The 25,074-nt window shown below is 38.1% G+C and overlaps 1 protein-coding gene across 8 annotated transcripts in view; it reads left to right on the top strand.

The window, feature by feature from the left end:
- Positions 1–25,074, top strand: part of Trps1 (transcriptional repressor GATA binding 1) — a 228,205-nt gene that overhangs the window by 2,838 nt on the left and 200,293 nt on the right. The window contains exon 1 of one of the 8 annotated variants that reach the window (XM_051202670.1): positions 17,694–17,840. The exons of the other annotated variants lie outside the window; for them this stretch is intronic. The gene's annotated coding sequence lies outside the window, so the exon portion shown is untranslated. Of the gene's footprint in view, positions 1–17,693; positions 17,841–25,074 lie in introns of those variants that run through there. 8 annotated transcript variants of the gene reach the window in all.

Here is a 25,074-nt window from a genome sequence, read left to right as displayed (position 1 = left end):
TAAGTGAAGAGAGAGGGGCCGAGCGGAGAAATGAAATCAGGCACAAGTTAGGCCTTTTCACTGAACTTTTGTAAGCCCTCCAGGTGAGCAGGAAAGGGCCTGGAAGAGATAATCAGTACAAAGGCAAAAATACAGATAAGGGCCTGAGACAAGATTACACAGAACTCATCATTCTAGGCCTTGTTGGGCTAAATTTGATTGCTCAAGGGGAAGAGAAAAAAAAAAAAAAATAAAAAGAACAGTGCTTAAATCTTCAGAGTGTTGTAAACTCCTGACTGCAAACCCACCAGTCACCCCAGAGTTCCTTTTCTGCAGGTTTTAGAAAGAGTTGATCATTTAGAAAAGGCTGCCAGGGTAAAAGATGTTAGGGACCGTCAGGAAAGTCCTGCAGCTAACAAGCAGGTCCCTGACTGGGCAAAAAGAAGGAAAGTCTCTAATCGCACAGCTGGGCAGTTTCTTCCATTCTGTTCACTTGTTTCTGAGGCTCTCCCAGTTAGTGTAGCACTCGTGTGGAAAAGCAAAGGTTCGGAAATAATCACCATGTGGCCTGCTTTCCTCCACTTTTCCTTTCCCAAGTATGACAGGCTTGTGAATAAGTACATGGTTTGTATGGGAAGATGAAGCATTTCCTGTAAGTTTCGATGCTGATAGGACAGTCTGGAAATGATACCAACATTTTGAGGACTTTTTTTTTTAACCTTTGAGTGGAAGTTTATTAATGGCCTGCGCAAACTTCCCAACTTAAACTTATACGTTAATTGAATTTATCCATCGGTATATTTCATGACTTCCTTTTAAAGCTGTACACTTGTATTTAAAACATCACCAGTCAGTTAAACAGACAGGGCCGTGAATATGCTGGTTGGATGGTTATTTCCGGGTATTAGTACTGTGAAAACAGAGTTGTAAAGGTGGAAACAGACTTACAGCGACTCTGTCCTGCTGTGATTTCTGCAAATGTAAGGCATTGGGAAGCCCCATCAGTACTCTATGACAAACTAATACTTAACATTTCCAGAACCGATATTGGTAGCCTCCCAATGCACCTTTTGCTTGTGAGCATGGGATACTTTTCCATGCATGATAACCAAGTCCGGCATTCTCCGAAAAACTGGAAGGAAGTATCTGGCAGAAAAGTTTGTCACTCCGGAATTGTACATTCTGTTGGTGTTTGTGGTGCTGGGCAGCTCTTGTCCTTTGTTAGAGTTGACATGAAAGGTGTGGAGGAGAGTTGCCAGAGTGGCTGTGAATCCTGAGTTGAGTTCAGAGCTGCCCACTTTGACTACTAATATTGTGAATGATTTTATAGAAATTTCTAGATACTTTCATACAGACCCTTTTGGTATCCAAATGGTGTGCATTTAATCATGAAGGACCTACACAGACCCTTACTTTGGTTTTGGCATTGTTTTTACTTTTCTTTTAAGTCCTGAACTTATTCTAGTATTCACTGTTAGACTCTGGAAGATGCATAAGGAAATATTCATTCATAAGAAAACCTTCCAAACATGGAAGGAAGTAAACGCATCGGTGGGAATACTGCTTTTAAGAGCCTAGTATTCTAATGGTGCTTTTACTAATGTTTCTATTATTATTATTAAATGTACACGTGTCCATGTGCAGATAGAAGCCATGATTTGCTTCTAAAGATACATATATTTTTTTTAACTAAGAAATAAGACTAGGATGTGAGGTTTTAGTAAATGCTCATATTATCTTTTTTGAAGTAAATACAAATAAAAGAAAAATTTTTAAAGAACTTGAAATAGATTATTTTAGAGTAAAAACTTTATTTTGAGCTTGAAATCAGTGTCAACACTGATAACCGACTTCCTGATATTTTCTATAATTGTATATATATATTATAATTATTACAATTATTTGTACTTTACTACGTCATTTGAGAGCAAACAATAATATCCAAACACTGTGCTATTGTACCTGGAACAAAATCGACTTTCACAGAGTTGTGGACAGGTGTCTATAATTGATTTCAAGGGAATTATTATTTTTGAAATAAGCAATGAACTTAAAATAAAATGACTGGCTGCCATTAGCACACATCCCCATGAAGATATTCTCTGGTGTGTAAAATGAAGCCATTCATTCAACACACTGACAACTTTCCACTCGGTATTTGCCTCTGCTTAATTTAGTTTCCTTGGGACAGCTAGTGTGGTAGCTTGCATCTGTTTTTGGCAGGCATAGAAAACTATAAACTCAGACAGTTCTGTCTCAAGTATTGTAGCTCACGAGTTACAATCAATTTGATAAAGAACAGGCAAGTTGTATGAGCTTGCTTTCTGTTGTTCAGCCTTGTCCAGCTTTCAGGTAACAGGTTTCTCTTCTTTCTTTTTCTAGTTATGATTACTAATTTTATTGATAACTAATTATTCTTGTTAAGCTTTCTTATTTATTGTTGATTGAAATATGGGGGAATAAACTATAGCATAGACAGGCGTTGGCTAGACTGCTTATCTAAGGGGTAGCCGCATTTATTTGGATGTATGGAAAGGAGTGAATTGGGCTGTCAAAACAGGATTTTTGGGATTTAGTGGACCCCTGGTAGATATAATATCAAGATACTTACCTTGACTTTACCAAGCAGTAATTTAACACCGTTTTCCAAGTGTACTTGTTGTATAAAAAAGACTTCACATGCTTCAAAATTATTTGCATTTTAAAAACTAAGCAGTTTTTTTATTATTATCAAAATCACTTGTTTCCTAAAATCTTTGATCAGTCTACTGAAGTAAGTACCCCCAAAATAGGGAGATTTGTTTTTAGACTACTGTTCAGAAGCAGGCAGAGAGTAAGCAGCCTGGTTTCTCCTTAAATGTAAGTTGCTTCAAAGCTATTTGTATCAAATATTCTATTATAGATGACCTCAATAAGTGAGGCCTCAAATGATACAATTATGGCTACTTTGGGGGTCTTTATATCACTTGATGGCTCTTATTTCCCTGGGAAGTGAATTTACAAACCTTTGGTTTGTTTCTCTGTAGGGTATAATGATAGGGAAATTGATTTAGGTTAGAAAGAGGTCTGTGGGCTTAAGGAAATGCTTTTACTGAATTTGCAAGACACTGAACATTATTTGAATTGTTAAGGACCAGTTAAGAGAAGAAGCCTGTTATAATGATAGCAGCTATGGAACTATCACTGGGTCACCACGCTGAGGTCTTTTTGTTTTCTCACTTCCTTTTGCCCCCTCAGAGCACAGTTTCAAGTACCAAAAAAACCAAAGATGAAATTATCAGTGTGCTTCAGGTTTGAAGCATCCTTGAAATAATTTTCTGATTCAAAGGTATAATTGAAATACAAACATTAAGGCTTGGCCCTTCAGCGTGTTGCATTCAAAAGGACAAAAAAAAAAAAAAAAAAAAAAAAAAAACTTTTCATTTTTAAAACGTTGCTAGCTCTTTAAAAAGCCTGCAGTAAATACTTTACAAGTGGCTAGACACCTTCCCTGGTGTTCAGTTTATACAAGTAGGAAACTTTCTCTCCTGCTTTTCTCCTCTTTCTTGTTTTCTTTAAACCAACTGACGTCATGCCAAACTTTGCTTTAAAAGAACAGACAGAAGTAATTGGTAGTTTTAACTTTTAATAATGTTCTGCATTGGTATTGGTGGCCAAAATATATATATATATATATATTTTTTTTTTTTAAAGAAAAAAAGTTCAAGGAAGAACGGGCTCATAGCCTGAGGAAGAAAAGCTCCGTTGATACAGTTATCTTTATTCTTGTTTTTCGATCTGTTATTAAAACTTCCCTGCTGAGCTCTGCTGTGTTTTTTGCAGTTGTTCTCTGTGATGGCTAGTGAATTTGAGGTTGCCATAATTTAAACAGTTTGAGAGCTTGGTGCAAAACTGGGTTTTTGTGTTACCTTATTTCTTTACTATTTGAAAGGCAGGAGGGGGCGCAAGTTTTGTTTCAATCAAGATTAATTAATGAAGGTTATCAATGGTGACAGGTCAATGAATATGTTTATATAGAGAATGCCACACCTGTTACCAAGAGCCTAAAATATGGACATTTAATTATGACATTAATCTTTTTTTATGTTCAGAGGAAGGAAAATAGATGAAATGTTACCAAAATGCAGTTTTATATTGAAAGCATAAGTTCCAAGGGTCAGTGTGTTCCTACTGAAAGTGTTTCATTTTTCACCCTTAGAATTTTAAGTGGCATCTTTAAGCTGTATTTATCACATAGTATGTTAATATTCTTTTCCTTTCTACAGAATTTGCACAGGGAAATAAAACTTTGTTTAAGAGACAACTTGATCATGTTGATTGACAGGGGCCAACTTCAGAAGTTGGCAAGCAGAAAAATCTTTCTGGGGAGAAAAAAAAAATGTGTCAGTATTTCCTTCCTTGGGAAAAGCTACTCCACCCAAAAATGGGGCCCTTCTTCCCATTTGTGGGGCCGAACTGAGTAGCGACGTGTGTGACACAAACTGTCGTTGAGGTTTAAGTCTTTGTTGTAATAGCAAATTTCATCTGTGAGTTAGTTATTTTCACTCCTTGCAGACCCAGGGAGTTCCTAAAGAACAATGTAGCCTGAAAAATGACATGTCTATGAGAGGAAGAGTAGTCAATAGTACATTTATAATTATAGTATAGCTTTGGAGTGTTCCCTTGTTAGGAATTTGACAGTTTTGATTTGCTGTATTTGTTCTCAGCCTTGTACTGAAAGATTCCTCCTTCAATAACTGTTCCTTTGCTTAAGTATTTTCTAGGAAAAAAAAAGAACTAAAGAATATATATATATATATATATATATATATATATATATATATATATTCGCATAGTGCATACTTATTGGATTCAGCTTTGGTTTAATTAATACGTGTTAGAAAGTTTGCAAGCATAAATTTCAAGCCATAAGTATGCCTGACATGAGAGTTTTATTATTATTATTATTATTAAATGTTGCTTTGGTACTTCAAAATTGTGGATTGTCTTTACGTTTAGCAAGAAGGGAAAAGGCAAGAGGTATGTGGAGTTGCGGTCCTTTAATATCAGCAGCCTGTTTATTGTGGAATGGTGGGGAGGGGTAAGGGGAGGCATTGTGGAAGATGATACAAAAAAAAAATCCATCAATTGCGCATATGATCCCCTCCCCTCCCCTTAAGGTTCACTTAAACAATATGTTTCGGTTTTGCCTCAAACCATTCTGCACCTCCTCAACTCTAAGCATCCACCTCTATCTTGCTTCCTGAGCGATTAAGGATGGTGTTTTCTGTTCTATAATGAGCAGCAGTATTGTTTGAACAAAGGTAACATATTTTGATTTGTATAATTCTTTGGTAGTTATTGGGAGGCTCCCTACAGTGTAAGCGGAGGTCTGTAGTAGAAAGCCTGTGGATTCCTGGTACATCCGCCGTAACTATACTGTGTTTGAATTATTGCAGCAATGTGTGCCTACTCTTGGAGCTATATTTTATGTATGTGATACTTAGATCCACCTTGATGGTGGAATTTAATGTGCTAAATCATGACCTGCTGTGCTTTAAAAGGGAATCTTTTTAAAGAGAAACATGACTTGTTTTTTTTGTTTTGTTTTGTTTTTTTGTTTTTGTTTGTTTTTTTAAAGCTAGAAGTTTGAAGTGAGTGTGGCGGTTAAACATGATGAATCAGTCGTTTCCATAGCACTCAGATGCATTCAGAATTTACTAAGAAATTTCAAAAGAAGGAAAAAAAAAAGCGCACCCTGTAAATCAGAATGCCCCCTCACTGTGTATTTTAAGTAGTGTTCCGGGAACATTCCTGAAAAAGTCTCATTTCTGTGGGGAGTGACAGTGGAGTGACAGTGCTTTTTCTGAAGATATGGTGGTATAGGCTGGCACTTCGCAGTTTGCAGTTCCATCAGCTTAAAACGTTATGCAGAAATATTATGGAACATGTAAAGACTCTGTACTCTGAGCCTATGCATTTTTCCCTAGGGTGATGGATTCTCTGCGTCACCCAAATGTGATGCTATTTGCCTGGCTTGTAATACTGGTTTGAGGGTTGCTGGATGTCCTAGTTCATCAAGCAACATAATACAACAACGTCGGTAACTAGGTAATTGACACAGTCAAAATAGGCTCTGGAAAATGTTCCAAATGCTTTAAAGTCGGCTCAGAACTTAGCATATATTCATTTATTCAACACTTAAATAAACAGATGATTCATTGTCTGCCCTTTAAGCCTCGTATAGTTGATATCACAAGAAGCAAATGTTAATGCCCACAGTTCTTGTTTTATTTTTTTTCTTTAGTTTGAAAGGAGCATAACTGTCTTACTTGTCTTAATGATTGCTTTACCTATTAATTACTTATAGTTGTGATACTGAGTAGTATAATATACATTCGTGTTCTTGAATGTTTATGTCCCAAGCTTTAAGTATATTGATATTGTTACTACTTTTTTTTTTAAATTTCAGTATTATAACAGGGACTGAGTTCAATATAGGATAATACATAAGTTAAACATAAAAAGTCTTAGATGTAGAAAACAAGGAATAAAAATATTTTCATTCAGAGTTGGTTTTAGTTATAGAATTTAGACTATGAAGTTTACAAATCAGTGAACACCAAGAATAGAGCAGGTCCTTTGTGATTAGATTCTATAGTATGACTTTCTGAGCATTCATGAGGATTGTAACATCATTTCCCCCATGTATTCATATAGGAATCAGAGACACGTCTATAAACCGTGTAAATGAATGTGAATACATATAGCAGAGTTGGTGTGGGCAATCAAACTTCTTTATTACAAGATAGGTTTATGTGCAAAAGTGACAGAATTTACTATCTTAGTACAGCTCATGTACCTCTGAGTTCATGGTAGTAAGTGTACACCTTTGTGTTTTCTTGTGAGAGGCCACTACCTGGCATTCTATCAAACTGCACTTTTTTTTTTTTTTTTTTTTTTTTTTTTTTGAAATGACATTAATCTTCCTCACATCCCTTTCTGTTATTTAATGTACCCTGGAATCTGTTTGAGAGTTAAATTAGTTATAATTTTGGTTCTCAAAGAAAGAGAGATGGACTAAAGAAAATGTAAGACAAATTCTACTTTATGTGATGTTGGGAGATGAGTCTATTTGTCTCTCACTACTAAGGCGTTCTGAATATGTAAGTGGTCTTGAAAAGAGTTGTTATTGGTTTTTGCTTTACTTGTTATGTCTTTAATGATTGCTGAAAGAGAGTCCAGGCCACTTTACTGATGTTACCCGATTGACAGAAGTTAAGGGTAATCAATGTCCATACTACTAAACTTTTACAATGAGTATTCTCATTTCTGGACAAGTAGTAATTCCTTTGCTAGTTAACTTTTTTATATAATTTTGAGGCCTTTATATATCATCTGTCTTCTTTATTTTGGTGATGACTTTTTATGTTAGACAGTTTTAATATTTAATGGAAAAATCAGAAATGATTATATTCACTCTTGTATGCATATACTCTGTAATTATTGTTGCAAACTCCGCTCCCCTTGTAGAAAATGACCTAGGTAAAGCTGCCTTGGAAGCATAAAGTACTCTACACTTTTAAAGTAAATTGTTAAGAATATTTTTTTTCTTTTTATTAAAATTGTACCCTTTGAATGTAAGATGTGGTGAAGTTACAATAAGAACCTTACTGCCACCAAAACACCAATTACAATAAACAGTTTACTTGACTTTTTATGCTATCACTCTTGTTCTGTTTTAAAATGTTATGTTTTTAGGATAATTGACTCTGTTGAAAGAATGCCCTAATTATTTGTAACACATAGTGCTTTTTAAAACATACTTTGATACACTATAAACTAGGAAGCTGTCACTAGAAAACTTTATGCCTGAGGTTAAAAAAAATCATATGTATATATTTTATAAATAAACCTATCATCCATGCTGTCTTTGCCAAAATCTTAACTCTTTAATTTTAATTAAATTCTTAACATTTAATTAAATATATCTATGTTCTTCCTACTTCCTGGAAGTTTTGATATATCATTGATAATAATACTTCAAAATGTGACTGACATGCACTATGATAAAAATAAATAAGAGAATTAGAGGTAGATATTAGCCTAAGCAGGTTTTCCTCATTTTTTTTCTTCTTTTCTTCTGGTTTTGGGTACTCTGAACAATAAGGGAAAGGGTTGTGTAGACTCAGACATTATTGCAGTATGTGCCTTTATTCATTTATACGTTTTTTTGACACATAAAGCTTTGACCTCTTAGCCTGTGGTTCTTGGGAATTTTAGATAAACCCCTCTGGGGTCACTGGCTTCATGTGAGAGAGCATTCTGAGTGTAGTTTCCTCTGTGCTACTACGCTGTTTCCCTTCAGGACTGGAAGGTTCTTTAAGTTAATTTGGCATTTGAAAGTACAACCAGAATCCTTCCTTTCTGAAAACTGTCTGGATGAGTTTCAGAAGGGTAAGCAGAGATTATAGGCCACATGATGTCGCTGCCTTTAGGATGCTGAAGAAAACTGTGCTGAGACCAGGCATCATGTGGTTTCTGGATTCTTCTACCATGCTTTACCAGCAGGTTTTTCTTTTGAGAAACTTTTTTTTTTTTTTTTTTTTTTTTGAAAGGATTGAGAATTTCCCCTTTTAGTGGACAGATGTGCTAGCTGGAGGATATTTTAATCTCCATTTCCTTATGATATTTATATTTGAAGGGCAGTTACATAGGAAATAGTCAAAGCTTATATACAGCAAAACAATAATTTGATTTTATTGTTTGCTCTTGAGGAGGCCATTGACACTTAATCTCTGTGAGGAAATATGCCGAATACAATTAAATAAAGTTGTGGTATAGTTTGGAAATAATTATGAGTACCACTTTTTCTGGCAAAAAAGATTAAGGCAATTTTAGTTAGTGCTTCTACCCACTCAGCATCCCACATTGGTAAGTATGAATTGGACCACTCGATCACAGATGATGCTTGAAACATGTGGTATCTTGATGTAAGGAAGAAGAAAGAGTACTTTAAATGTTCACCAGTATGTTTTAGATTCCCAAGATGTGAATACCAACTATTACATTATCAGTACTTGGAGGTCTTATGAGAGTTTTGCTTGTTTATTGTAGCACTAGTCAATGGCATCAAGCAGAAGCTGCTAGCATGTTTGTCTACAGAGCTAGTACAGTTCGGTGAGGGATTGCAATTTCATCAAGGTTTGGGATTAACATAAACTAGAATAGTAACTGTCTTCTAAGGTGGCTCCTAAGTTTGGGATTTGCCACTGACTTTCCTTCTGTCTGGTGTGACAGTTACAGTGGATAGAAATATCCAGAGTGAACGGTAAGGTTAGTTCTGTCTTTCATGTCTAGGAAAATATAGCACTGAGTGTTTGCTTTTTGTGTGTTTTGTCTCCTAGCAGAGGAAACTGACAGTTTTATGTTTTAAGTGCAGAAAGTTGTTCTTGGCTAAGCGGCCTTAGAGTTAATCACAGGGATGTTAACTTGAATTTTTGTCTTTATAAAGTTTCTGATTTTTCAAATGAAATGTGCTGTTGTTATTACCAAATTGACATCCTACCTTCTGGGTTGTTTTTCAGATAAATGTTTATTTAATCGTCCTTTCTTAAAGTCCTTTGCTTTCAAAATACATAGTTTTTTGTTTTTGTTTTTTCCTTCTACAAAGCTTTTTAAGAGAGGAAATATTTAATCTTTTTAGTGTGGTTTTGCTTTTTAGATTGCTGGTCCTTTGTTCTTTCCTGTAAAATACAAACTAGTTTTTCATGTATTTGGTGTTTTTTTTTACCTGTCATACTATCTGTGAAACAAACAAATAAACAAAAACAAAACAAAACAACTCTGATACAGGAGAAATCCAGAAATCAGTGTGCTTAATTCTCAAACCACACCCTGGCAGATACTTTGGTCATTTGTAAGGAGACACTCCAGGGAGAAATCTTTTCTTGTGTCATTTCACACTTTTCTTTTTCCTTCAGAAGAGTGATTTGGAAAAGTCATGCACTTAATCATTAAAGTTAATTGGAAACTGTGAATGTTGTCAAGGAACTTGACATTTTATATTTGTGTGTTTAAGTTTTGATTGGGGTAAAACAAAAACAAACTTTGACCAACTTTGAATTCTATTTAAGAGCAATCTGTGGAAGTCTTCAGAATATAACGAAAATACGAAACACCATGAACGACTCGGGGTGTAATTACCTCTATGCAGAGCAGAGACTTCCCTGTGACATATTTTTGTGGGAGGATGTTTAAGTATCAAGAAAAATCTGTCTGTTCACACCTGCTTTTCCCCTCCTGACGATGATGGGCATTCTTAAATTATAGTTATGTACATCAATAAGGCTGTGGCCATAGGGAAATGGCAGCCTTATTTATATGTAAGAAAAGAAAAGTTTTCATTTGTAATGGATGTACTGCTTCCTAAAGAGGGAGCCACCACGTTGGAAACCCACTCTCCTGAAAGCTGTTCCCTGGCAGGAGGAATGGCCCTAGAGACCACAGTGTCCGAATTCACAGGGAAGTGTGTTTAGCAGTAGTTTTGTGTTTTTGCTGGTGGAGATGGGAATGTTTCCTCTTGTCTGCTGTGATGTAAGGCAAGAAGTTAGCCAGGACGTTGCAGTGGGACCTCATCAGTGTTGAGGCCTGAGGACACTGAGAATCCCCAGTCATGTTTTATGTGTTATTTTGAAACCGCACTTTGAAATTTGAGTTATAATCATGAAGTCAGAATTGTATTTTTAGATTTAATTTGAAGTCAGTAGTTACAGATAGTGAAAAATTTAACAGGCTCTTTTCATGTTTTCCTGCAGAGAAGAAAATGGGATTTACTCCTTTGAACATGCTGTAGGATAGTAAGGTTTACCTTATTTTGACAAAATATATGTTAAAGACTCTGGAGAAAGGGGAGAATGTGGAATGGCCTGCTAATGAAAGTGTTTGTTTTAATTAGGGCTATGAAAATGTTCTGTAATTGGAAATTTGTGATGGTTACAGATCTTCGCATATACTAAAAGCACCAAATTGTATACTTTACAATGTTACATAGTTATATCTCTTAATGAAACTGAAAAGTGTACTGACACGTTAAAAAAAAATGTTTGCTAAATTTCAGGGACAAACAGAATGCACATCTTCAATGGCTTTACAATAGGGGAAATCATTTAATAAAGGGAACTGACAGTTGAATGAATTTAATTGCCCAAGTTGACACACAGGGCCAACACTACCGTCTGACTGAATTATCTTTGTTCCATGATTCTGCTCCATAACTTCTTGCCCTTCTCCTTTACTGGAGAATGCTGTGCACATGCATGAGGGTACGGGTTTCCAATTTTCTCAACAGGCAGAATGCCATTCTACATGTCGGATCTTTTAATAGCTCTTATGGAGAAGTAGACCCTGTCCAGAGAAAGATCCTTTTCCTAATGGCTGGACTTTGCTAGCTTTGTGGGTCTGGAATCAAGGGTCTGCCTAGGTTTTTGTTCTGTAATTCATGTATATTCAGAAAGATATTGGGGCCCCATATTATTTTGAGTGGTACAAACTACTCAAATTATTATTCCATTGTAACTATTCCCATCTTTTTCAACAAAAGAGAAAACTAAAGGTACCACAATAGGTTTCCCATGCTTGGTCAAAAGAGTGACGAATGTCAGCAAATCAGTAGACAATTTCCGGGTTTATCTGAAAAAAAAAAAAGCTTAATATTTAAGATTCTTTAATCTGTGTTTTCCTTCTACAGATGGGTATAAGAATAGAATCAAAGTGCCACTTAGTTTATCATTAGTATGTAGCAAGAATATGGCAATTATATAAGGAGTCCACTGATATATCCCTTCATTGCAATGCCTTATGAAGATATAGGACCCAAAGGTGTAGTAACCAAAGTCATCCTCAGAGTTTCTGCAGAAAAATCTAGGCATAGTGTTTCTTTTAGACAACTTCATGATGTAAACCTCCGTAGGTTTGCTGACATAAAATCCAGTTGAACTAGAAAATTAGTTAGGACATGGCCATTAATAAGAAGGAAGCTTCTGTTACTCCACTTCAATTTTAAAATACCTTCAACATTTATCAATAGAAAAACCAATGGGGGGGAAACAACCAAAGATTCATTTGAATTTTGGCTTTTAATCTTTATAGAATAAATCAGGGCATTGTTGAGATTGGTCCTGGAAAAATGAGGCTAGTTTATTTGAATGTGGTTAAGAATCCATTGCAACACTTTACACAAACCTCTGAAAACTTACAGAAAACAATTTAACAAAAGAACAAGGGAAAAAAATCATATGCTTTCCCACTTAGTCCTGGGCTTTGATGTTTTTTTTTAGCCTCAACTCTGCTAAAATGAAATGATTAAGATATAGATGTAATGCCTTTATTGACTTATTTTATACTTTCTTTACATATTTAACCATGATTTGGACTTAAAACATGGATACAATGGATTTTTTTTTTCTTGATTCTAATCAAGTCAATTCTTTTGGTGTATTTGAAGTACAGTTTTTTTTTTTTTTTTTAAACTGGCTTGTGAGGTATAATCAAACCTTAAGTTCCTTATTTTTATTTAGGGTTATTTTTCAATTCAATTCTGTCTCTCCTAAGAGTGCAGGTTGGTTATAGCTGCGGTTCGCCTGTCCTGTGTTTAAAAAAAAAAATTGGTGCTGAATGCCATGAAGTAAGGAACTGAACTTGACATTCCTGGTTCAATGGCAGCAGGCTCCAGGAGTGACTGGCAGGAAGCTGGAGGAGCTGCCAGGCTCTGGACTGGGGCTGGGCTGGTCCAGGGTGAGCTCCTGAACCTCCTCCCTCTTGCTTGCAGTGGAAAGGAGACGGATGCTTTCATTCTCAAGGCTTTTCTTTGTTTTGTGCCTTAGCCAGATGGCAGGTGGTTATTATTTTATTATTGTTTTTCCACTTGCTTTGGTTTTTTTTTTTTTCCCTCTCCTTGATGTTTCTTTTGGGTGAAAGCTGTTATGAATAATTTATCAACAGGTATCCCTTTAAAACGAAAACAGTCTCCTAGTGGAAAGTAATCATCTTTTTCTGGTTAGAAATTATCAATTAAGTAATGATGCAATGGGGTGGTTTCTAAAATGAATGGAAGAGCCCTTGTGACAGTGGTTCTGGTCATCTCAAGTTCTATCTCTGTCTTCCTTCCTGTGGAAAGCATCCCATCATACTGTCTGAAGAGGCAAAACCCTTCCTCTGCCATTGCATAGCCCTCAACTCATTCACTCTCTTTCATTTATTAATTCTGTCTAGTTGAATTTGCTATTTTACTCCTGCTTTAAATCATAATTTAATATCAACATGTACTTGATAGAATTATAGCAAAAAAGGTAAATGTCTGCTTTCTGTGAGTTCTTCTTAATGATTTTCAATTTCCAATTGATTTCCCCTCTATATATGGAGCACCTATTTTTCTTCTTTTACTTGTGAACATATAATAGCAGGTTATTGCATTTTCCTCAGAGGTTTGCTCTCTCAATAAGTCATAGTATGCTTGACTACTTTTGCTTCTCTGGGATCACAGTTATGCTAATATATTCACCTACTGAAGTGAATTCCTTTTCAGGCAGTCTTTAAACTATTTTATACTTGTTCTCACGACACATATTTGTGAACAAAGACTATCTTAGATGTTTTATAGAAGGCAGTTAAATGGGTTATAATCCAGTTGTAGTTGTTTATGGGGCATTCTTGGAATGTAGGAAAGTCTAAGTACAGCTTTGCAGGTAATCTGTGGCTAATGAAGCTGGGAAATAGGTTAGGACCTATACAGGATGGAGTCTAGGTACCACTCACCAAACAGTGAATATAGTAGTTCTATGAATGTTTTCAAAAAATAAAAATCCCCGATAAAGTGAAAGGCTACTTTGAGTTTATTTCTGGATGGATTTCATTTTGTCCACGTTAGTCCGAAGGCTGCTTTTTTCAGATTTATCGTTTCCAAGTCCGATGTGGAATCCAGCCTCTCCTTTTTTGCTTTGCAGATTAAAGATAAACTGAACCACCTACAAAAATAAGCTCAGAGTGGAGGAAATATCGGGTGCCCGAATTGAATTTGGTTCTCTTTTATTGTCTATCAGCAGAGTGAAGTGTGCCAGGCCTCCTTGTTTCTTGACAGTGCTGTCCTGAAGTCACTAATGGCCTTGCAGAAGCCAAGCTCCAACGAAGTTTCCATCTGATGGCGGTGATCAGAGGTGTCTGTGTTGCCAGCCATCCTCCCCTGTGTCTCTCTGAGCTCAGCTACCAGGGTTTTGCAGTTCCTACCATCCTTTGAGTCTGCCCTTGGCTCTTTTTCTTTCTAAATGTCTGTTCTTTTCTTTGAAGATTTTATGCTGCCAGCTTTTCATCTGAATGAAATAATCCCAGAGTCTTCACCTTTAGCTCCATCCTGCCTCTGAGTTAGTTCCAAAGCCATCAGCCTCCAGCTTCCATCAAGACTTGCTTACATCCTGGTTTCTCCTTATTGCTCTGATAGTCAGGACCTTCCATAGGCTTTCAGTTTCCCAATTCTACCTGAAGATCGCCATGCATTCTGCCCTCAGTACAGTGCTAACTGGCCCCAGAGCATTCCCAAACGCACATTTGGTAATGCTTTTCTGTCTTTATGAGCTACTCTTTATCCAGCCTTTCCTATAGCCATCAACTTCATTCCTCCTGAGGTTTTCTACTCATGTTAGAGAGCTGGGCTACATTTCTGGTAGCCCAAGCAAGAATCATCTTGGCATTGTAAACCCGAGGAAAGAAGGACTAAATAAACCCAAACCATCCAAGAAGATTTTTAAAAAATGTTCTATTAAGTGATTAAGTGGGTGCTTGAGAACATACATACATACATATATATTTCAGAAAAGTATAAAAGTATAGGGCTTTCTGGGGTTGAGAAAATTGTGAAATTGGATTGTGAGGTTCCATAGAGGATTATATGGTGCTACGTAATTAATAGACTCTACTTGAAATTTGCCCTGATGTTTTCTTTGTAAAGTCTAATAGCACTAGTTACAGCTTAGTATGTTGTGTTTTACAGTACCCTTTCAAACCCTTCGTTTTCATGACAAATGATGCTGCCTAGCCAAGCAAAACTGTCTCCAGAAAACGAAGGTACAGGGAAGCTCTGTGACGTATGAAAATTACAGAAAGGCATGGCCTAAGACTGCCTTGCTGTGTCCCCTGGGACTGTCTTTGAGTCACTGGTCTACTCAAGGCCTCAAGGTGATAAATGATGAACTCTGAAAATAATAAGGGTGATGATGCTAGTCTCCACTGTAAAGAGTCAGATATGTGGATCTGGACTTCTGTATGTTGAATTCCCTTTCAGCCCAAATATTGAGTCATGTTGTTTAAGGACAGGGTCCTTTGCTTTGGCTTCACAGTGATAGTGGTCTGTATGCAGGTACAATACCTGGGTGCTAAAGGAGCAATGATAACTTACACCCTGTGAAGGTTCCACAAGGTTATTGATGATTAGGGTCCATTAGGCTCCAGGAGAAACATAGTTAACACTGCTTTAAGATGCCCAGGTTCTGGGACGAAGAGAATGTTGGAATTTCTATTGCTTTTAAAAATCCCTGTTTCCACAAGAAATGACCAATAGAATGTTTAGTGATTATAGATAATGAAGTATTTTTATGCTAGAATAAGAATAGCCCAGAGTTAAGAATCATCTCAATGCCAAGTAACCATGCTAAACTAATTTTTACAGACTGGGTCCTGATCTTTTCTGAGTAATTTTATTTATTTTCAACTAAAAGATTTCTGTTATCTGAAAATCGGGAAGTCCCTCTACTCAGCACTTAGATACTAAACGTCTCTGTGAAATTATTAACTAATGCTTTTATTATACATCCCCAAAGCCCTATGGAGAGGCCACTAGTGATGGAGACATCAAGGAGTGAATCCACCAGCGAATTTCTTTTGCTCCTGTAACTGACTCACTTGTAGGATGCATATTCCTATGTATTTGCTTCTTGCCTAGAAACCAAACATTCCACAGCTTCCTAGGAGCTTTAGTAACTTGCATTTTATCAAACATACTTTTGTGATGTCACCTTTTATTTGTCAGTGACTTTACAAATCATTTGAAGGAGACATTTGGATTTGTAGAAGTCATGTCTGCCTGTATGTTGCACGCTTTAAGCAACAGTAGAAAGAGTCCTACTGAAAGTACATTCCGGTTAATAAGTAAGGGTTTTTAAATCATCCGTACTTTCCCACAACTGAAGGGGTACATACTTTTGGTTACCAGCAAGTAGGCGAAATTTAGCCCTGCTGTCCTGGTAGCCTTGGTGGCTTTAAAAAAAAAAAAAATCTTCTTTGCCATTTCATAATCTCTGACATGACTGTCCAGCTCTCATGTCTTCTAAAAGCAGAAATAGAGGAAGGAAATGTATGTTTTGGCTCCATTAAAGAGTTCCTTATCAGGGTGTCTGTAGGAGTGGATGCTGCCGAAGATGCCGCTATTTGCCAGCTGGATGGCATGTGTGTTGGGCTAGTTTCCCCGTCTGCTAAAGCTGTGTGCTGCCCTTTAATGGTGAGAAGAAGGACATTATTAAATGTGTTAGGCTTAGTTTTCACTTGTGAAAATCAGGGAGCAGAGGGCATGCAAACTTGGCTCAGATTGCATAGACATGAGCTACAAGCCCTAAAAACTTCTCTGGTTGATGTACATCCAGCACTGATGACTGTGTATAGATAAGAGTGACCACAAGTCTTGGAACTGCAAGGAGAAAGGGCCTGGAACTGGGGGGGGGGGCATCTTACAATGAAGATCATGGTGGGCATTTGTGAAGCACCCCACTAAGACTATTGCCATGTCAGCTAAGTGTATTGTCTCCACTGCAACCTTAGAAGGCCAGGGGGAGGGGGAGCACTGTGGGAAGTTATACTAGTAGCCCAGACTTCAAAACGTGGCCAACAGCAGCAGTTAGTATTTGTACTTAGGTAGTCTGGCTCTCGACATCTGTAAATGGTTCTATTCTGTTCCAGCTGTGGTGTCATACAGTATGGTAAGAGATATTTATTTATTTGAGGTCGGGCCTCACTATATATCCAAGGCCTCTGATTTTCCATCCTTCTGCCTCAGCCCTTAGAATTGTGAAACTGCAGGTGTGAATCACAGTGCCAGGCTTGACCCGGGAGGATTTCAGAGGATGCAACTTCGTCCCATTAACACTGTCCCACTGTGATTTCTGCTTAGGGCATAATTCATTGTTAGGACATAAACTCTCCCCTTTATATATAAGACATTTAAAATGTTTACAGTCATAATCTGAAAACATCACAAATCACATGTTTTTCCTGTTGTGATTGCTGCAGTGTCTAGTAAATACACACACACACACACACACACACACACACACACAGAGAGAGAGAGAGAGAGAGAGAGAGAGAGAGAGAGAGACTGACTCACAAGCTTAAGTAACTGCCTCTCCTGGCTCCATTACAGTAAAAGGCTGTGCTCAGCAAACCCCTGGTAAGAGGAAGTTGTTGAATGACACGGGGAGGTGGTACGGTCCTGTTAATCTACATGCTTTGTGTTTCCTAATATATTTGTACTCTTGGGGAACTAATGCTCAGAATGGGGTCTGGACAACCTTGAATTCTGATGCGGCTCGTGAATGTTACAAAGACTTCAAAAAGCAAGCTCGATTTGGTTTCGACCTAATCATTTCCTTAAATCAGTTATTAGCTTTATGGCTTTATTTTTTTAATTGTGTTTTTTTTTTTTTTTTTTTGGGGGGGAAGACTTATAAAGACTCAGTGCAGTGTGGCTCCGGGTATAGTTGGATCAGAACTAGACACAAGAGTCAAAAATTGTACCTTTCCCTTTTTGCAAAGGCGAAGTGGAAAATGGGAGCCTCAGATCGGTGAGCCTCAGGGTCCATTTTCTTTGCGGCGCCAGGAGAAGCGGCCGCGCAGGCCGGGAGGGGCTGAGGCTACAGGGGCGCCGGGGCCTCGGAACCGGGTCAGGCCCGGGAGCCCGGCTGCTCCCGCGAGCAGGGCGCGGAGTTTGGGGGCGTGGAGCGCTGTGTTGGGGGAGCCGGTGCGCAGTCTGCCTGACCACCACGCTCGCACTGGGCTCGCGGCGGCCTCCCGGGCCGACCCTTCTCTGAGTCTTCCCCAGCGGCTTCCTCTCCTGCTGCAGCCCTTCGGGATGACCGGGAGCTCAGATTTCTTCCCGCCAGCCCCCAAGATGGGTTTACCAACAGTGAGTCATCTTCACCTGCGATCGCCGCTGTGCCAACCCCAAGAGTTGCCACTGCAGAGGACTGAAGTCCTAGTTTTTCATCAATGAAAAAAACCTGTGATAAGCCTTTGGAGAATGACCTGCTTTCCCAGGCTTTTTCATTTGGAACTTTATTTAGGGACACGAACACATAGAGTAGAGAGAGCATTGTGTCTCAGGCTTCTCAATCTGAAAGCTATGAATAAAATAGGCCTACCCTCATAGGCAGCGAATCGCTATGTGCCTTATAATTAAGTTGCTTTATAAGCACATGAAACTGTTTAGTAGTGGCTGAGCCTTCTATACTTTTGGTGTTCTGTGTCTTTATGGTCTCTTAAAGTCTAAATTTGAAGGCAGTTGCTGAATTCCTAGTCAAGCTCACTTGTCTTTACATTATCAACCATCTTTTAAAGTTTATTTCTTGTTGGGGAAATGCTTCATGCACCTTTCATTTTAATGTCCTTTTCGAGAATTCCATATTATTAAGAGCGTATCAGGCAGCAGCAGTTATTTTTAGCGTAGCTGCCCTGAAGTTCTTCCTAAGACAGATATTTAGCGGAGATTGAAGGTTATTGATTCATATAATTTGTATCCAGCAGCTTCCTTTTGGCCTTGAGGGTCTGTGGGTGCCTAACATTAGCATAAGTAAATAATTGAAGTGTCCCTGGATGTGGGGTGACCACTTCAACTTGTGATGACCGTGGTTGTATACTGAGTGAGGCCTTCATTAATTTTCAAACTAAAAATCATAAAGAATGCAAGGATATTTGGCTATTCCCTTATAGCATGCAACAGGTTGACGTATAGCCTTGGGACAGTTTTTGCATTGATGTGAGCTGAGAGATTTCTCTGTGCCATCCGTAGTAACATTGCAGCTCCCCATCTTGCCTCAGTCTGTAGGTGCTCAGACCACCAGGCTGGGCAGATGAGATCATTTCACAAGGCACAATATCGAAATGAGATTATTTTATAAAAAGCCAACAGTCATTCCTTGAGCATGCATGCGGACTCAGTATAGCCAATCTTCTTAAGGAATTCATTTAAAAGAAGGTAATAATCTTAGGATAGAGTGTCAAACACATTCGTTAACTAATAAGCAGTGTCCTGGCCTCAACACCCCCCCCCCCCACTAAATAATCTCTGCATTAAACAATGGGACGGAAGCCAGCACCAGAAGCTCCGGGTCTAGTATACAAATAGGAAGGACTTAAGGCCTCTATCCTTGCTCCCTATTGAAGGAGACACTCGGAGTGGTAGGCACCTACTCATCGTCTCCAGGGTCTTCAGTGTCCACTACAATCTTTTTAACGTTTTTAACCTTTTGTTTTGTGTTTTCTATAATTTGAGCACTTGACCTGTCTTCTAGGCTTATTTGTTTTCTAGATATGCATAGCAAATAATTGAACTGTAGAAGATTCAGCCACTCTGCAGCCTTTGGGATGTCTCCAGTAGGCTGACATCCAGCTGTGTGTAGAATTCTAGCAGGTTGTGGCTGTGTTTAGTTCTGTGGTGTAGCTGTGTCAGAATAAAATCAGATTTGGAGGGAATGTTTTAAGTGCTCAAGTGTGCAATTTTCCCACCTGTGGACTTGAAGAATAATGCATAGGTTTTGGTGGAAGAACAATTTAGATAACCTATCTTAAACATGCCTGCTGAATGCTGAAGGGCTGTGTGAATATTTATTATGATAGTAATAATTATAATGATCGTTCTGTTCCTAATCTTTTTAATTTCTGGATGTCATTAACTATGGAAGCGCTCATTAGACTGTTAAAAACGGTGCTACTAGGGCAGGGGCTCTCAACCTTGCTAATGCTGCGACCCTTTAATACTTACGCAGATTGTGGTGATTTCCCCCAACCATAAAATTATTTCATTGCTACTTCATAAGTGTAATTTTGCTACTGTTAATGATTCACAATGTAAATATCTGATATGAGGATACCTGATATGTGCCCCGCAAAGGGGCTGTGACCCACAGGTGGAGAACTGCTATGCTAAAGTCTTATTTTAATTTAAAATGCACATTTATAATATATATATAGTATATACGTACATATATTTGTGCACGTACATATACACATACGTACATACATATGGTGAAACAATTGAGACTTGTAGGAACATGTGGCATCATTGTGTTTCCAGAGACATTCATGGCATCATTCATGTCTGAGGTGTATTAATTCCCTCATGTTTTGGTTTCTGTTCAAGGCTATCCTGAACTGAACACAATTTTTAGAAGAATGATTTGGGAGTTTACAGAATTTTAAAACAATGATTTGGTAGTATTTTATGTTTTTAGATTAACTCTGCCACAATCATTCTGGTTGTACTTTGGGGGCTAGTTTGTTCTCCCTTTACTACACAATTTCTTAAAACCGTCACATGACTTTTTGATAGCCAGGCTTTTCCTGTTAGGGCTTACTTTCTGTGGTGATTTCATGACAGTTCTTCCTCTTCTCCACAGAGGCTAACACAGTTCCGCTTCAGAATTAATCACTGTCTTATTTGTCAATAGGTATGGTAGCATTGTCAGAATACCCCAGTGCTCTACTGAAGGCTGGTGTCTCTCTCTGATGTCATGTCTTGTGGTCTTCACTGGATGTTTTATCATGGACTTTCTTTTGCCATGTGAAGTAAATGCTATGTGTTCATAGCAGTTTAATATTGAGGCTTCCAGTGTTTGTTAAGGAAGACAATAAAGAGAAGTTATGTGATGATGTAGTCACTGTAACTTCTACTCAGTGGAGCAACTCTGAGGTGTTGTCTGCTTAAAGAAACAGTGTAGTCAGGAAAACCATGGAGGCTTTTAAGAAATACACCAGATGCACAGATACTTCTTGACGTGTCACTGATGTCTACTGAGATTTTTCTGGAGGAAGCTGCAGCAAACCATTGGAACTGTTGTCTAATCTGGTAGCCAAGATATTCCTGGCCAAGAGTGATAATTCTGAATGTTTGCTGGCATGTTCTGCTGTTAGAAGTGTGTGTGGATCATGACATGTACATGTCTCATATGCAGGGACTTGAAGAAGGTATTGATGACATGACTAGCATTTCTCTTTCAGTTGTGTAAGCTTTATGGGTGAATTTCTAAATACCAAGGCCGGGTTTCCAAAATGTGACTCTCAAAGTGTTTAATAACTGTTAGTTAGACACTACCTCCTATTTACTCAGAAATGCATGAGGCAGAAAATTCCTACTTATATTTTACTTATACTTGTTTTCATTGTACAGTGACTTGTACTTGTCAAGATCTGTACATCAAACACAAAACCTACACCAGAAACTTTTCTTCTTCATATTACAGTGGTTTTCCAATACTTACCTTCAGTCACTGGAATTCATTTCTATATGCTGGTAATTTGATAAACTGTTTTGAAATGTATTTGTTGAGCTCAGTGTAATCCCATGTGCCTCTAATGAAAGGCACACAACTCTATAGGTTAGAAGAAAGGTCTGTGCTTGGCTCGCACAGAGACCTTGTTGCTCGTTTTGGACAATCTTTAACCAGGCATCCTCTAATGTGTTTGCTAAGATAGAGTTTTCCAAAATTTAAATAATGTCACATTTGAAAGCATGCCAAGAAACAATGTGGCAGTTTCTAAATTCTGTGAATCTAAAATTCCTGGTTACAAGAAAGAGTACATGTCACAGATGAGTAGTTAGTAATGACTTCAGTGTAGCAGGAAAAGAGCAATTCCCATATGCTAGTTCATAATAAAGAATGTTATAGAAAGATGGCAGAGTATTTAACAAGCTGTGAGTTAATGCGACAGTGTCAGTGGATACAGTTCCAGAAGGATAATCACTTTACCATATTTCTTCAAAAATATTTGAAGTTATATTGTAAAACAGAAAACTTGCTAGGGATGAATGCAGACTGTGATGTACTGTGTCTCCCATCCCAGAGCTGGTCTGTTATTCCTAGTTTCTTTAAATAGGGCAATTGCTCCAGGACACTTGTGTGATTCCAAATGCTTGGATAAATTCACAATTCTCATGGTTAGACTCAGCCTCTGAGATTTATCTCCTGTAGAAGAAAGAAGGTACAAATTAGTGCTACTACCTTCCAAACGGGATGCTAGGATGTCATTTATAGTAGTACGTAGTATTTCTCCTCACCGAGGACCTATCCTAATTCAAATATGGTCTATACTTTTCGGCATCAGTGGATGTGTTAGCTATGAAGCTAAAGTTGTTTTCAGTCCTATGTAAACACAAGAGACAGGCAAGGTAGTTTGTTAGATATTAGCAACCCCTTCCTTAGGGGTCCTGGATTCATATGAGCACTCCCATAAAATCTAGAAAAACTGGAGGATTTAATTTAACTTATGACTAGTACTATTTGTAGTTCCGGGGGCTGAACTTAGAATCTCACACATGCCAAAGCCCATTTTTTTTTTTCTATAACATTTTCTTCTTTTGAGACAGGTTTTCCTAAGTAGCCCAGGCTGATCTTGGATTGTCAGCTTTATACTCACGAGGTTGGAATTCCATGCCTGTGCCATCAGGCCCTGCCCAAAATTTTCCCGTTTGTTTTTGATGTTTTTGAGAAAGGGTTTTGGTTAAGCATCCTGGGCTAGCCTAAAATCCATCATGCTGTCGCCCAGGCTGGCCTTGAACTCATGGCAGTTCTTCGGCCTCGGCCCCTGGAATATTGGGTCTATAGCTCTGTGCTGCTGATTCTGCTGTGGAGACCTAAGTCTGAATTGTAGAATGACTTTCTCTTGGCTGCGGAAACTCCATGTTTTGCCCTTGCTTTGGGAGGCATCCTGGAGCAAGGAAGGGATCCTAGCTCCTTTCATTGTTTTGGGAGGAAGAAAGCAATATTTCTCATCATATAGAAACATATTTCTCATCAAATAGTCTCTCAAATTAAGAAAATATTGTTTAAATAGTAATGTACTTGTCCATTTAACTGTTTTAGATAGTATGAGATGTATAACATTAATGATCCATCATAAGGAATTTCTACAGAATGCCTTTTATACACATTTTTTTTTCCTTTAAAAGCAATGAAATTGATAAATTATTTGTAAGTCTTTGCATTGCTTATGGCATTCCCTGGAAACAATGGGGGAATTTAAAAATTCTGATTCTGATTGGTTTGCACTAACTGCCATTCCTGTACCGAATGTTCATGTATGGTAAATGTTACCAGAGAGTATTGGCCAGTTTAAGGAGTCAAAGGGTGGCATGAGCCATGGTCATGCCACTGCTGTTGTTTGTTCTGTGTTGTACCATCAAGTGTACAAATGCTCCAAGAGTAACACTGATTTAAACACAGTACTGCTGACTAAACATTACAGGCTTGGTCCACAGGCTGGCCGTAATGTGCCACCAGTTGGAACCTCATCTACAAGAGGAATGCTATATTTGACATTAGATCTCCATATCTGACCAAGTATCTTTAATGCACATTGTTAGTTTGTGGCCCTCTTCTGCCGCTGTCCCTTGACAGGCGACTTTGTTATACAGGCAAATTATACATGCTAGGAAGACCTAAGATGCTCCCAGATAAGGGCAAAAAGGGCTGGAGACCTGGCTCAGTGGGCAAACTCGTACATGTGCAAGTGTCAGGTCCTGATTTTAAATTGCCAGAGCGCCTGCAATGCTGGTTGCACTAGTGCCATGTCTGCATTCCTAGCACTCCTACAGCATACAGGAGGTGAACACAGGGGCGTTCCCGAAGCCCATGGGCCAGCTAAGTTTTTGAGCCCAGACTTGAAAAGGAATCCTACCACAAATCAGGTAGACACTAAGGAACTATACGAGAGCTTGTCCTCTGAGCTCCACATCCTCCATGGCACATGTGTGCACATGTGTATGTTTAAGCACCTATAGGTATAATGGTTAATGTAAAAAAATGAGGAGAAATTCTCGATTAAAACAATATTGTTTTTGCTTAATATGTGTACATAATTTTTTGTTTCCATGAGAATCTTGTGTGTTTCTCTCTTTACCCTACCTAACCTCAAGAAGAACCCATTTTCCAGGATTATTATTATTATTACTATTATTATTATTTTTTTTTCCGAGACTGGATTTCTCTGTATTGCTTTGGAGGCTGTCCTGGAACTAGCTATGTAGACCAGGCTGGCCTCGAACTCATAGAGATCCACCTGCCTCTGCCTCCCAAGTACTGAGACTAAAGGCATGCACCACCAACGTCCAGCTATTACTATTATTTTTGAAAGACCAATTACCTCAAACTTGAGAGCAATGTCAAATGTTTTTGTTTGAACTGCGGTGTTGTCTTGTGTGTGAAGGGATGTCCATGATATTCAGAGTATTACAAGATGTTCTCAAGGCAGCTTGCTCTGTACATTTTGCCCATGTCTTTGGGCTTTCTACTGAAGGGGCTTAGAAGAACTAATTTGAGATGGACTCACAGGACTAAACTCTGCTAAAAGCAACGTGACTTGGGAATGCTGCAGATTCCCCTGTCTTCGCAATGGGAGATTTATGTGTCATGCGAAGTAAAAAATTGGGTGAAACTTTGGTTCCTCATTGTGACATCTGTCATGGTTGCCTCTGTATAGATCTGATTGGAAGTAAAGAGGAATCTCACTAGTGTGGAAAATGCTGATTTTCACAGAACAGAACATGTTAGTAGAATAATTGTTGAGATTTTTGACCATGTCCTAATGGACTCCCAAAGGGACTAGTGAAATGTGGACTCATTTTAAAAGATCTACATTTATCTTTCAGTTTACTTTAGAAAATTGCAAAATGTAGTGTCAGAGCCTGAGTCCGAATGGACTATGCTTCCACAGAATATTCCTTTAGAGTTCTACAGAAGATTTAATAAGTTATGCACTACTGAGGTTTCAAGAAATCTCACTAATTCCAGTAATTTTTGATAAGTT

The sequence above is a fragment of the Phodopus roborovskii genome, unplaced genomic scaffold (genome assembly GCF_943737965.1).
Source record: "Phodopus roborovskii unplaced genomic scaffold, PHOROB, whole genome shotgun sequence".
Taxonomy (NCBI): Eukaryota; Metazoa; Chordata; class Mammalia; order Rodentia; family Cricetidae; genus Phodopus; species Phodopus roborovskii.
This window is presented reverse-complemented; position numbering and strand designations above follow the sequence as displayed.